Raw genomic sequence first — 11,956 nt, 5'->3', positions numbered from 1 at the left:
TCCAACATTAAAATCACACAGTAGACTGCCTAGTTAGAAAGGCAAAATCTCACACTGGTTAGTGTGAGTGTCCAAGAATAACAGTCATATTTGCTTTTCTCTGACACCTTGTTATACTTATGATGTGAATTGGCAAAATAGACAGCCTATTCCTCACCATTTTCTCCGTTTGCCACAGCAGAACAGCAGTATCACTATCTTTTCTCATGCACTCTCTATACATTGTGTAAGGCAAAGTTAGACTAATAGGAAGGAAATAATGATTAATAATTTCATGTTTCATTAGAGGATTATCTGTCTTGAATGAATTGCCAATAAAGTAGAATGAAAGCTCTTATCTGAAATTTTATGTCTATCAGGAATACATGAATAAACAAGACAACTTTTGCATGAGCAGAAAACGACCACCTTCAGCACCAAATGTGAGATGGTTCACTGTGCAAATATTTTACTGTCTATCAAAAATGAATCCAGAGTCTTCATTCAAAGTCATGAAGTATTAAGGCTCTGTCTAAGGTATCAGCTCTCTGCTTGTCCAGAAGGTGAATCCTCTGAAGTATTCTTTCTACTCTCTATGACATTCTATGCTCCCATACGCATATGAGCACACACCCATGTGTGCTTTAGACTGCCTGGTTTAGATCAATTTCTTAATGTTCTAATTGCCAACAGAAGACCCAGCTTAGCCTATTTTTTTCATGTTTTCTGGTGACACCCTGTGTCGTATAATGTTCCTATGTTGAAAGGAGTTCTTACTCATAATAACAGGCTTTTGAGGTTTTCTGCTGCCCTTCCTGTGTGGTATTCCTATGTCTAACAGGCAGAATTTAATCACAAGGTTTTACATGAAGGTAAGAAAACCACAAAGAGCTGGGCTAAGCTGAGTAGAGTCAAGCTCAACCATTTTAGTTGATTCCTCCTAAACATACCAGGCCTCAGCCTTGAATTAAATCACCCCAGTGGCATAACTACAGTCTGAAAAAGAGATTTCTATAAGGAGTATATTAATATATTCCCCATGCAGATATGTGATTTTTGTGCCCTGATCCATTTAAATAGCAATCCAAGTTAATTTTAAAATAAAGGGAGAGTCCATCATTTAGGATATTATGCAGTGTCTCTTCCTGTTTTATCACAAGCTCTCGCTGCAGTCATCGCTAACAAAGATCTCATAAAACACACCTTCTATACCCAAGAAGCCATTCCAACAAACTAACAGCCTTGAAGCACGGTGCTTTCAGGTGCTCTCTTTGGACTGTGTAACTGACCACAGCAAACAACATGGACCTTGTGAAGAAAGGGATTCCTCTCAGCTTCCCCATTTGAAAGTGAGCTGTACCTCTGGAGAACCAAAGGACGAGCAGTTCATTTCACATGTCTGTCTGCGGAGAGCAATGTAGTGTCAGGGCCCCAAAAACATCTGACTGAGGCCATGCATAAATTGGTCCTGAAAGTGAAAAAGTGACAGCAATATCAAAAAAAGGTCAGGAATGACATTTTCTTGTTCCTTTCATGATAGGAACTTCCATGACTTTTTATTTCAAATTCAGAAGGAAACACATCTTGGGCTGCAGGTTATTGCCTCTGACACATTCCTCCCAAAACAGTGTGGGCTCCCAGTGACACTCCACACTCCTTTGCAGATGTTTTCAAAACACTTTCAGCTTTAACACCCAGGCAAGGTGGCCTGAGTGGCTTCATCCACACATTGTTCCCATAATAAGCAAATAATCACTAATGCATTAATTGCTAAAGTGCTCTTTATCAATTAAGTCCTTATCTGTCATTGTGAGTGTGTGTGCTGTTTCCAGTGATGAAAGAGATCCTAGAATCACAGAATCATAGAATGGCTTGGATTGGAAGGGACCTTATAGATCACCTAGTTCCAACCCCCCTGCCATGGGCTGGGACACATTTCATTAGACCAGATTGCTCAAAGCACCATCCAACCCGGCCTTGAACACTTCCAGTCATGAGGCATCTACCCTCTTTCAGTTTAAAGCCATTACCCCTTATCCTGTCACTACATGCTTTTGTAAAAAGTCCCTCTCCAGCTTTCTTGCAGGCCCCCTTTAGGTACTGGGATGCTGCTACAAGGTCTCCCCGCAGCCTTCTCTTCTCCAGGCTGAACAGCCCCAACTCTCTCAGCCTTTCCTTGTAGATGAGGTGCTCTATCACTCTGACCCTTTTTGTGGCTTTCTCTGGACCTGCTCCAACAGGTCCATGTCCTTCTTGTGCTAATGGCTCCAGAGCTGGATGCAGGACTCCAGGTGGGGTCTCACCAGAGCAGAGTAGAGGGGTGGGTGGAATCCCCTCCCTCGACCTGCTGGCCACTCTGCTGGGGATGCAGCCCAGGACACAGTTGGCCTTCTGGGCTGCGAGCGCACACCATCGGGTCACCTTGAGCTTCTCATCAGCCAGCACCCCCAAGTCCTTCTCCTCAGGGCTGCTCTCAATCTGTTCTCCAGCCAGCCTGTATTTCTGCTTGGGATTTCCCTGACCAGTGTACAGAACCTTGCACTTGGCCTAATTAAAGATACAAGTCCTTACCCCAAAGGTTTTTACCGTTTGACTCTCACTGACCTGCAAAGTTACAAAATCTCAATAGCTCACCCAGGTAGACAGGATATGTGAGGCTGCTCAGCATACTCATTGCTATGCAAAGCATACTGAACAGCAATGGTCATCACCAGTTTGGTAATTATTCCTCCATTTTGTCATTTCAATATGCCTCTGGTGTTGCATGGAAAGCTCTGCTTCTCAACTATATTTATGGGTATTCTCAGATGTTTGCAGTTATTGTGTAGCTCTGATTAATACTTCCTCCTCTCTGACACAGAAGGAGCTGCATTCTAATACTGTCTTTATTATTTTCCATCAGATTCCATACTTCTGCATTTAAAAAAAAAAGTGTAAATCAAGGAAGTAGCATTGGGGGTCCATAAAATGTGAGACCATGAAAATGTCATCACTGTACATTTTATTTTCCTGTCTACTCTGAATCTCCCAAATGTTGTTAGTTTATTTATAGCTGCATTGTTGATTTGGGATACCTTATTCTTATGAGGCAGTCTGGCCCAGACTTCCAGCTCCACTTGCATGGTTTAGGTTGTGTTTGGAATGGTGATTTCAGCTTCCCTCTCCATATGCAAGCTCATGTTCATCCGTCAGTCCCTTTGGTAAGCTTAGAGAATGCACTGAGTATTGTTAATTGCATTTTTCCCAAATCTAGCAAAATCATTATATCTTCATCACACTATTTCTACGCATTCTAATATTCTTCAGTGACCTATGCTATTTTTCCTTTGACCAGAGCAGGCAGTAACAGGCTTCACAGAAGACCTCAGCAATGAAAATCACCTCAAACAATTGATTTCAGTCCAGCCCTGTGTGAAAGATTTGTATGAATCAGCTTGCCTTTCAAAAAGATAGAACAGCTATCACCTGGGTCTCTATTTTCTTTCATAATAAAATTTGTAGCAATTAACGGCCAGGCAATTTTAGCCTCCCTTAATGGGAAGTCACAGCCTGGTTCTATGTTGGCCTTCTCTTGAATCACAGAATGCAATCAATACAAGCACAACTCTTGGTTCAGGCTGCAAAAAACAATGGCAACTATATCTGTGCATTTCAGTAATGAAATGATTGCTTTTTCTCTTATTCTGTGGTCCTCAGATTAATAACAGCCTACAGGATTTATAGCTTCCAGCTGCGAGTCCTGTATAGGCTGAAGGAAACAACCCAGATCAATTTCAACAGTTCTATAATGCCTCCATGACTAAAACACTGAATTCAGTATTATATTATGACAAAATTTTTTCAGATGTATGCTATCGCATACTTCAAGGTAGTAACTCACCTTATTTAACAGGAGTTACCACAGATTTACTACAATTTATCTGAAGAGAGGAAAGTGTTCTTTGTCTAGCAGCTGGGGAATGCCCTCTGTGTGTGTGTGTGTATGTAAAACACGTCTTTTTCTATATTTCTATAACAATGGTTGATGGAGGGGAGAATGAAGGGAACAATTAAATCAGAGGTAGTTCCATTAGGTTGCTGTTCAAGAGGTGGTCAGAGCCATTGCCAAAGCATTCTGAGTGACTCTTCCAAACCCATTTATTGTGATAGCGAAGACAAATATCACAGTTTATATCTAACATCTGAACTGTCAGGCCAAGTAAAATGACGGATTAGTAAGGCCATGGACACAATAGTAGAGAGAAAGTGAAATATAATGATGCCAGAGCCAATCCAGGTTGCAGAAAAAGAAGCTGGAATAGAAATAGCAAGAAAGCTTATCATAGATTCCCCAGCTGGGGAGGAAAGATTCATCCTGCTGTTTAACATACGTATTAGTGTTTCATCAGTTCTTTGTTGGTGAATGAAGTGCTACCTAAAGTATTATTTTTAGACAAATTGAGCTTTCATTTGTTACCAGTACTGTAACTTGTCTTTTTGGAATAACCCATGAAACAACAAACAATGCACTATGCACTCCTATAATTATTGCTAATAATATTCAGCATGCATGTATTTTCCTTCCTCATTTTGGATATGATAAAGTTAGTCCAGTACTTTCTGCATGAATTTCTGTAACAGTCAAAGCAAAAGTACAATACATTCTCAAGCATAAGTGTCCTGATAGAATATCCAGCTTTGCAGAGTTCATTTATCAGAATATGTCACCTGGTGGGTGGTGTAAATACAGAAGGAATTGTGACAAAGGCACTTATCACACTCTCAGAGTCACAACTGATCCAACACATTACATTTTAAAATGCAAGGGTTATACACTAACAACAAGTCACGCTGTGTAATGTGTAATAAGAAGGATATAATTAGAAAAGTTTTATCTTATTATCATAAAAAGTGTTTTATTATTCATCCTTTGTCTTCGAATCCTATCGTGGCATTTTACAATGCATGATGCAATAATGACTAAAGAGGAAGAAGCGGTGATTAAAACAAGAATCATAAGGCAGCGGCCAGGTAGTGTTCAGATGCAGAGGATGGAAGCAGGATGTGCAGATGGAGATAATGAGAGGAGGCATGTCCACGAGCCAGCCCGCACGCTTCGCCCACCCTGGAAGAAGCAGCACTGGCTGGACAGCAGACATGAGCAGGCTGGCTCCCACCAACCCGTTCTCTTTCCAGGAGCAACGCTGCTGGTCAGCCTGGCAAAATCTCAACACTCCAAGACACTGTTGTTTGAAAGATTCAAGCTCTGTACAGCCTTATGTTGACTGGCCGGTGGTATGAACATGTTCAGTCCTTGCAGATCATGTAAAGGAAACAGCTCACCTAAGCTACTGCATGGTGCAGGCTCACACTTTTTCCTTCCGGTATTGTGGAGGTTAGTCTAAATCCGTGTCTTAGCACTACCTTACAAATGAAACGCTTTTGCTGAGCACGCCTAGGCAAAAAGCACAATGAAGTCCATGCTTGATTCATAGCATGGACACACCTTAGCTCAAAGTGCATGATGCTACACTTTTTTCAGTGCCAGCTTTCCGTGCCTGAAGCCAGTTATTCTTCAGTTACACCTGCAGCGATGATGAGAACAAGTGTATTTCATCCTGTTCTTTCAGTAATTCTAACCTTACATGGTGGAGGAAGCACCTTCTTTCAGGTGATGCAATGGTCACAAGTTCACAACATTGCTTGGAAGACCTGAAGAAACCTGACAGACATTGATCCCCTTTCCTGGTGACTCAAATTCCTCCACTGGACTCCCTTATACCCCTACCAGATCTGCCAACAGGCTAACGTTGTCCATGAACATCTACTGAAATACCCCCAAAACATGGAAAACATTTCTATTGCGATTCTCCACATCTTTCCTACCAATATACAAAGAAACAAACAAATACATAAATAGCCTGGAAAGGCATGTTCTCTTCTGCCACGGCATTTACAAGAACAGTGAGGGGCAACATACTTATTTTTTAAGATGACATCCTTCAAGGTATTGCCATCTCAGCTTCTATTGCATCATCAGTTTGGCAGCTTTCTTCGCAGCTTCTAGAATTAGTGACAGAGGCCTCAGCTCAGATGAGCACATGCTTTAAGTCTCACTGAGTGCTGGGGGATTTAAGCACATCCTTACAGTTAAACATATACTTGTCCTTTCACAGTGCCACGTCCATCACTTCTGTAAGCAGGTATGTCTTCATTAGAAAAAAATAGATTTGCTTTCAGCAGAGAGGATTTGAAACTGCTCTTTTGAGTTTTTCTACCGGCATTGATTTCTAGCTCAAGCTGTTTTATCAAAAGTGACTTGTAAAAGCATCATATGTCACAGCTGAGTGGGAGGGGACAGAAGGAGTAAGCAAGTAATCAGGAAGATGTAATTCTATAGATTTACAGGCCACTGTGACAGGGAAATGAGACCAAAGTTGAAAACTCTTTGTCAGCATCTCCACCTTTTATGAACTGGAGCAGACTGAATATGTTTGTCAGCAGAGCTCAGCTGACACAGCAAGGCACAGAAGGAGATGCTTCTTTCAGGCGAGAGTCCATGGATCTTTTTTATGTTGGTAAGTCAAGACAGAAAACTCAAACTTCATCACAAGTTCGTAACCAAGTTCAGTCCTGAACCCCTGTTTAAAACCAGCACACCATCTGCTGAACAAAATCCAGCTTGGTTCCGATTTCTTTTGCAGATTCTGATCTTGAATGCAGTCACAAAACCCATGCAGCATCATTGGTTTATGCTATAATTAATTTACCTGCCATTTAACTTGTCCCAAGATTATGCGTGATACTACCTGATAATTCGTAGCCATCTTCAAGTAACTCTAATTCACCATACGAATCACTGAGATTAACAGATCTATGTCTGCTGCTCTGAAGTGGTTATTTCCCATGCTTAGTATCTGTGGTCTTTGGTAAACACTTCATATTCTATCTATTCTTGATATTATTGAAAAGTTTATTTGCTGACATATATACGCCAGTGTTATCTGCATTCAAATGTCAACTTCACAGAATGTTGGTTAGAGCACATTAATTCAAGCAGAATAAGGGTAAGGTGATATCTTGGCTTTCCCAAGTAGGAAATATTTAGATTTTAGTATTTTCTGTAGTAGTGCACCCAAGGTGAGGTATTAGTGGCAGTGTAATACACTAATGTAAGCAGTGACTGGAAATGCTGCTATGCAGTGCTATACTATGGCAGTATTGCACTGTAGATATCACTGGCTTCTCTACTGAACTGGAAAAATGCAGTTAAATTACAGTATATCTCCTCAAGTTCAGCATTTAAGTTTTCTTATAAATTACATAGAAAATCTTCTATTTAAAGCTAAGTTAATTTTGTTGACTGTTGATACATGGTTCTTCTCTCCAGGAGGAAGAAAACATTAACAGCCTTTAACAATGTAAATGTCTCGGTGCCTTTTAAGATATCAGTGCTTTAGATATACAGCTGTTAAAAAATGCTGTCATCATAGAGATACTGGTCACAACTCAATAGACAAGGTTTCAAAGAAGACTCTTTTCTGTGGAGAAAAGAGCAAAATCATTACTGATGGCTACATGAAAACCGCATCAGAAAGCATTCGTATAAAAGTAGTTTTACAGATACACAAACTAGGATTTGCCAGTTGTCACAAAATTGTTTTGGCTGGATATTGCAGGACTCCGCCGTGCCATCTTCCCTCTCAGACACCTCAATGCCTCTTTTCTGTTTTAGGGCCTTATTCAACAAAACACTTTTACCATTAGTAACTTCATGCATGTAACTGAAAGTCATCTCGTGTGAGTTCTGTCTGGCACGTGCCACAGATTACTAGTGCTTTAGGCAAGGTATGGATTGTGGATTAACTGTGGTCAGCAGCTCAGCCCCACACCTGATCACTTCCCTCACCACAGTGGGACAGTGGAGAGAACAGTAAGAACAAAAGCAAGGTAACTCAGAGGTTGAGATAAAAATAGAGTTTCATAACTGAAGTAAAGAGGAAGAAGAAGGAAAACAACAACAAAATGAAAAAAACCCCAAGTGATGCAAAGGCAGTCATTCACCTCCCACATGCAGATTCATACTGTCCTGGTTTCAGCTGGGATAATTTTCCTCCCAGTAGCTGCTGTGTATTGAATTTAGTAGGAGAAGAATGTTGCTAAGAAATTAGGGACTTTCTTCATTTTCCTGTATTCAGCTAATGAGCAGGCGTGCAGGAGCTGGGAGGGAGCACAGCCAGAAATATAGCCAAGGTGGCCAGTGGAAATACTCCATCCCATAGACTTCATGCTCAGTTTATTAATGGGGGTTGGCTGGGGGTCAGAAATCCTCTTTTCCAGCAGTTTCAACTATCCTTTCTTGTCCGGGAGTTCGAACTTTTCCAGGAGTTTCATCTTTTTCAGGAGTTTGTGAAATTCAAAAAATCCACAAATTACAAATTCCAGGTTCTGCGATCGCTGCTCGGGGACCAGCTGCAAACAGGTCATCAGGTGGTGAGAAAACAATATTGTATGTAGTTTGTTCTACACATTTATTATTATTATTGTTAGCAGTAGTAGTTGTAGTATTTACTTGGTTGTCTTATTAAACTGTCTTCACCTCAACATACTAGTTTCCCCTTTTGTCTGTTTCTTCTCCCTGTCCTGCTGGGATGGGAAGGAGAGTGGTGAGCGAGTGGCTTTCTAGCACCGAGTTGCCAGCTGCTGGGTTAAATCACAACAGAAACCCAGCCAGTCTCCAAGCAATGGCTACCTTCAAAAAAAACCTCCCCTCCATTTCTATTGCTCATCGTGACTTTCTATAGCAGGGGATACCCCTTTGGTCAGTTTGGGTCAGGTGTCCTGGTCACATCCTCTCCCAACATCTCATGCTCCCCCAGCCTGCTTGCTGGGGAGGCAGAGCTGGGAAATGAGAAAGCCCAAATGCTGTGGAAGCCCTGCTGAGCAGCAGCCACAATGCTGGTGTGTCATCACCACTGCTTTAGTCACAAATCCAAAACACAGTGCCATCCAGAAGAAAATTAACTCCATCTCAGACAGACCCAGTGTAATATGTTTACATTGGCATCTGTGCTTCCCATATATAGTCCTTAGTAAGTATGGGACTTGACCCTGCAATCAGACCACGCACAGCTGCACTGGTTTCAAGGAAAGCACACCAGAGCAGCTCCTTAGCACAGGATCAGATCCTTGGATTGTGAATATCCTAGAAATAAAATTTCCTACTTCCTTAATCAGCTCTTTACGGGTATGGGACTTGCCTCTGAAAATGATTTTTTTCCCTACGTAAACAGAGCAAATATTTTGAGTATTTGATATTCAAAATGATGGCTATTACATTTTCCCCACATTTACAGCTTCTTCTTGCAAAAAATGCAACTCTTCCATGAAACATGAAAACCACAAATGGGCAGAAAAACTTTGTTTTAGGTGGCAAAAAACACAATGGATTTGAAACAAGCAAGTGAAGTGCCACCAGCAGACCTAATCCCTCTTGACAGATGTCTTGCCAAGGCGGCTGCAGTTTAAAGGCTGTCTCATCAGTCACCAGCGTTGACTAATGAAAGACAAGAAAGACAAGCAAAGGACTGGAGGGGTTCAGTGGTGCTGCCTCACTCGAAACTGTGTGCTCCAGACAACATGGGGAATTTCTCTGGCTGTTCAATGCTCTCTGCCTTCATGGGCTTTATAGAATAAAACTGATCTACAAAAACTTCAGTCCCATTAGTTCATGGGTTTTAAACAGTCACCTAAAGCACAGTCCTGAAAACTGATATCTACAGGAGTTATGCTAAAACAGCATTGTGAGTTAACCCCGGAGGTCAGCTAAGCACCATGCAGCCACTTGCCACTTCCCCACCACCAACCCCAGTGGTATGGGGAAAGACAAACAGAAAGCGTAAAACCAAAAAAAACTCATGGGTCAAGGTAAAAATAGTCTAACACATGAAGGGGAAGTGGAAGAAATAAAGAAGACAAAACAAAGCCAGTGATGCAAAGACAATCACTAACCACCTCCCATGGTAGACCGATGCCCCACCAGCTCCTGAGCAAAAGATAGCTAATCTACCTAAACCCCCTCCCCTCCATTTTATTGCTGAACAGGACACTGTACAGCATGGAAAATCTCTTTGGTAAGTTTGGGTCATCTGCCTGGTAGTGTCCCCTCTCAACCTCTTGCACACCCCAGTCTGTTCGCTGGGGAGGGCAGAGCAAGCAGAGGCAGCTTTGATGCTGTGCAAGCACTGTTTAGCAGTACCTAAAACATTGCTGTGCTATCAGCACCACGGCAGCTGCTATGGAGAAAATGATCTCCATCCCAGCCAGACCCAGTAAAAATGCTTTAAATCAGTAACTGCCCACTGGCAGATGATCCTAACTATGGCCTAACTGGTGAATGCACAAGTCCTTTCAGTCTGCCCTTTGGCAGTCCCATGCTTTCCATTGTCATCATGTTACATTTTCAAATCAAAGACAAATGTCTCTGGGCTCTGCGTGTAGTGACTGTAAGACAAAATAGCTTTTGCAATGAACAGATGTAAAGTGCTTGAAATCAATTTTTCTAATATGGCCTGGTCCTGCTTTCCTGGACAGGAGCTTCTGTTTCTAATGGAAGATCTCTATAGGGATTTACCTGTAGTGGCACAATTTCGAACTTTCACACCTTAATAAAACAGCAAAATTAAATTGAATTCCTGTCTTCAGTTCACTTATCATAGCTATGACAAATTGGTTTAACTTCTTCAGTTAAATTCTACCCAAAAGCTTCTGAATAATTTGCACTTGATGGGAATTATATCACTGACACTGAAATAGTAACTTCAGTGAGGGTGACAGTGGGACTAACTCCTTTGAAGTCACTGGAGTTGTGGTTGCTCACATCAGGCTTAATGAAACCACTAATGTTTTCTGGAAGTTGCAAAGCTTCATTAGCTCTGGGCAATGCAATGGCTCAGGTTCTTGGGTTGCTATCTGTCTATTTATAAAGTGACAGTTGCCATGGTATCTGAGCACCACTGGAAAGGCAGCTTGTTGCTGCAGGCCTATAAGCAGCACCCAGCCTAGATGAGCTCTTAAAAATATTATCATGGCAGGGCTGTTCAACAGTATACACGTGCTGACTGAAAATAAAATGAGTTAACGTGAACTTGGGCTCTCTGGAAGTGGTGATTCTGAACTTCCCAAAACTGCTGAAAAGCAAGAAGCCCAGTCCCTTGTTTGCTGGGCAGGTCCTGTTGCAAAAAAAAAGATGGATGTTACCTGGACTGCCAGCTGTGCTTAAGAACAAAAATGACCACAGCTGCTCTCTTTAGGGATGACTCATTGACAGCAGTATACATTCAGGTGCATGATATAAACACAATCACAGCACTGGATCCCATTGCAGTTGTAGGCACAGCTTCACTTACTGAAGAATCTCTGAACAGGCTCAGGCATGACCTGAAAAGCAGAGTGCTCAGAACCTGCCAAGCCAGCTGCAGCCAAGGCATGGACAGATATCAAGCATACCTTATGATAAAAACTCTGGTGCCTATGCACTTTGGATGGGTCTATGTACAAACTGGACATATCTGGGTCCACCACACAGGGGGACTACATACAGGAGGCTAAACAGCTGGAGAGCAGCTTGTCAGAAAAGGTGCTGAAGGTCCTGGTGGACAAGTTGACCATAAGCCAGCAATGTGGCCTTGTGGAAAAAAAGGCAAATGGTATCCTGGGTTGCATTAGGAAGAACACTGTGAACAGGTCAAGCGATGTGATCCTTCCTCTCTGCTCAGCACTGGTGATGCACATGCAGATGCTGGGTCCAGGTCTAGGCCACCATGAACGTCCTGGCACGAGTCAAACAACAGGCCACAGATGTGATGAAGGGACTAGAGCACCATTCACAGAAAGAGAGGCTGGGAGAGCTGTGATTGTTCCACCTGGAGAAGAGAAGGGTCAAGGGGGTTAAATACACTTAAATACCCAGCGGGAGAGAATAAAGAAGCTCCTTCTC

General features: G+C 42.1%; 1 long non-coding RNA gene across 3 annotated transcripts in view; it reads right to left on the bottom strand.

Moving 5' to 3' along the window:
- Positions 1–4,098: 4,098 nt before the first annotated feature.
- Positions 4,099–11,956, bottom strand: part of LOC142358831 (uncharacterized) — a 31,005-nt gene continuing 23,147 nt past the window's right edge. For 2 of the 3 annotated variants that reach the window (XR_012761894.1, XR_012761895.1), the window contains one exon: positions 4,099–11,882. This is a non-coding gene — a long non-coding RNA (uncharacterized LOC142358831). The remainder of the gene's footprint in view (positions 11,883–11,956) is intronic. The other variant, XR_012761896.1, reaches the window with a different exon arrangement.

This window comes from Opisthocomus hoazin, chromosome Z (genome assembly GCF_030867145.1).
Source record: "Opisthocomus hoazin isolate bOpiHoa1 chromosome Z, bOpiHoa1.hap1, whole genome shotgun sequence".
NCBI classification, from domain to species: Eukaryota; Metazoa; Chordata; class Aves; order Opisthocomiformes; family Opisthocomidae; genus Opisthocomus; species Opisthocomus hoazin.
This window is presented reverse-complemented; position numbering and strand designations above follow the sequence as displayed.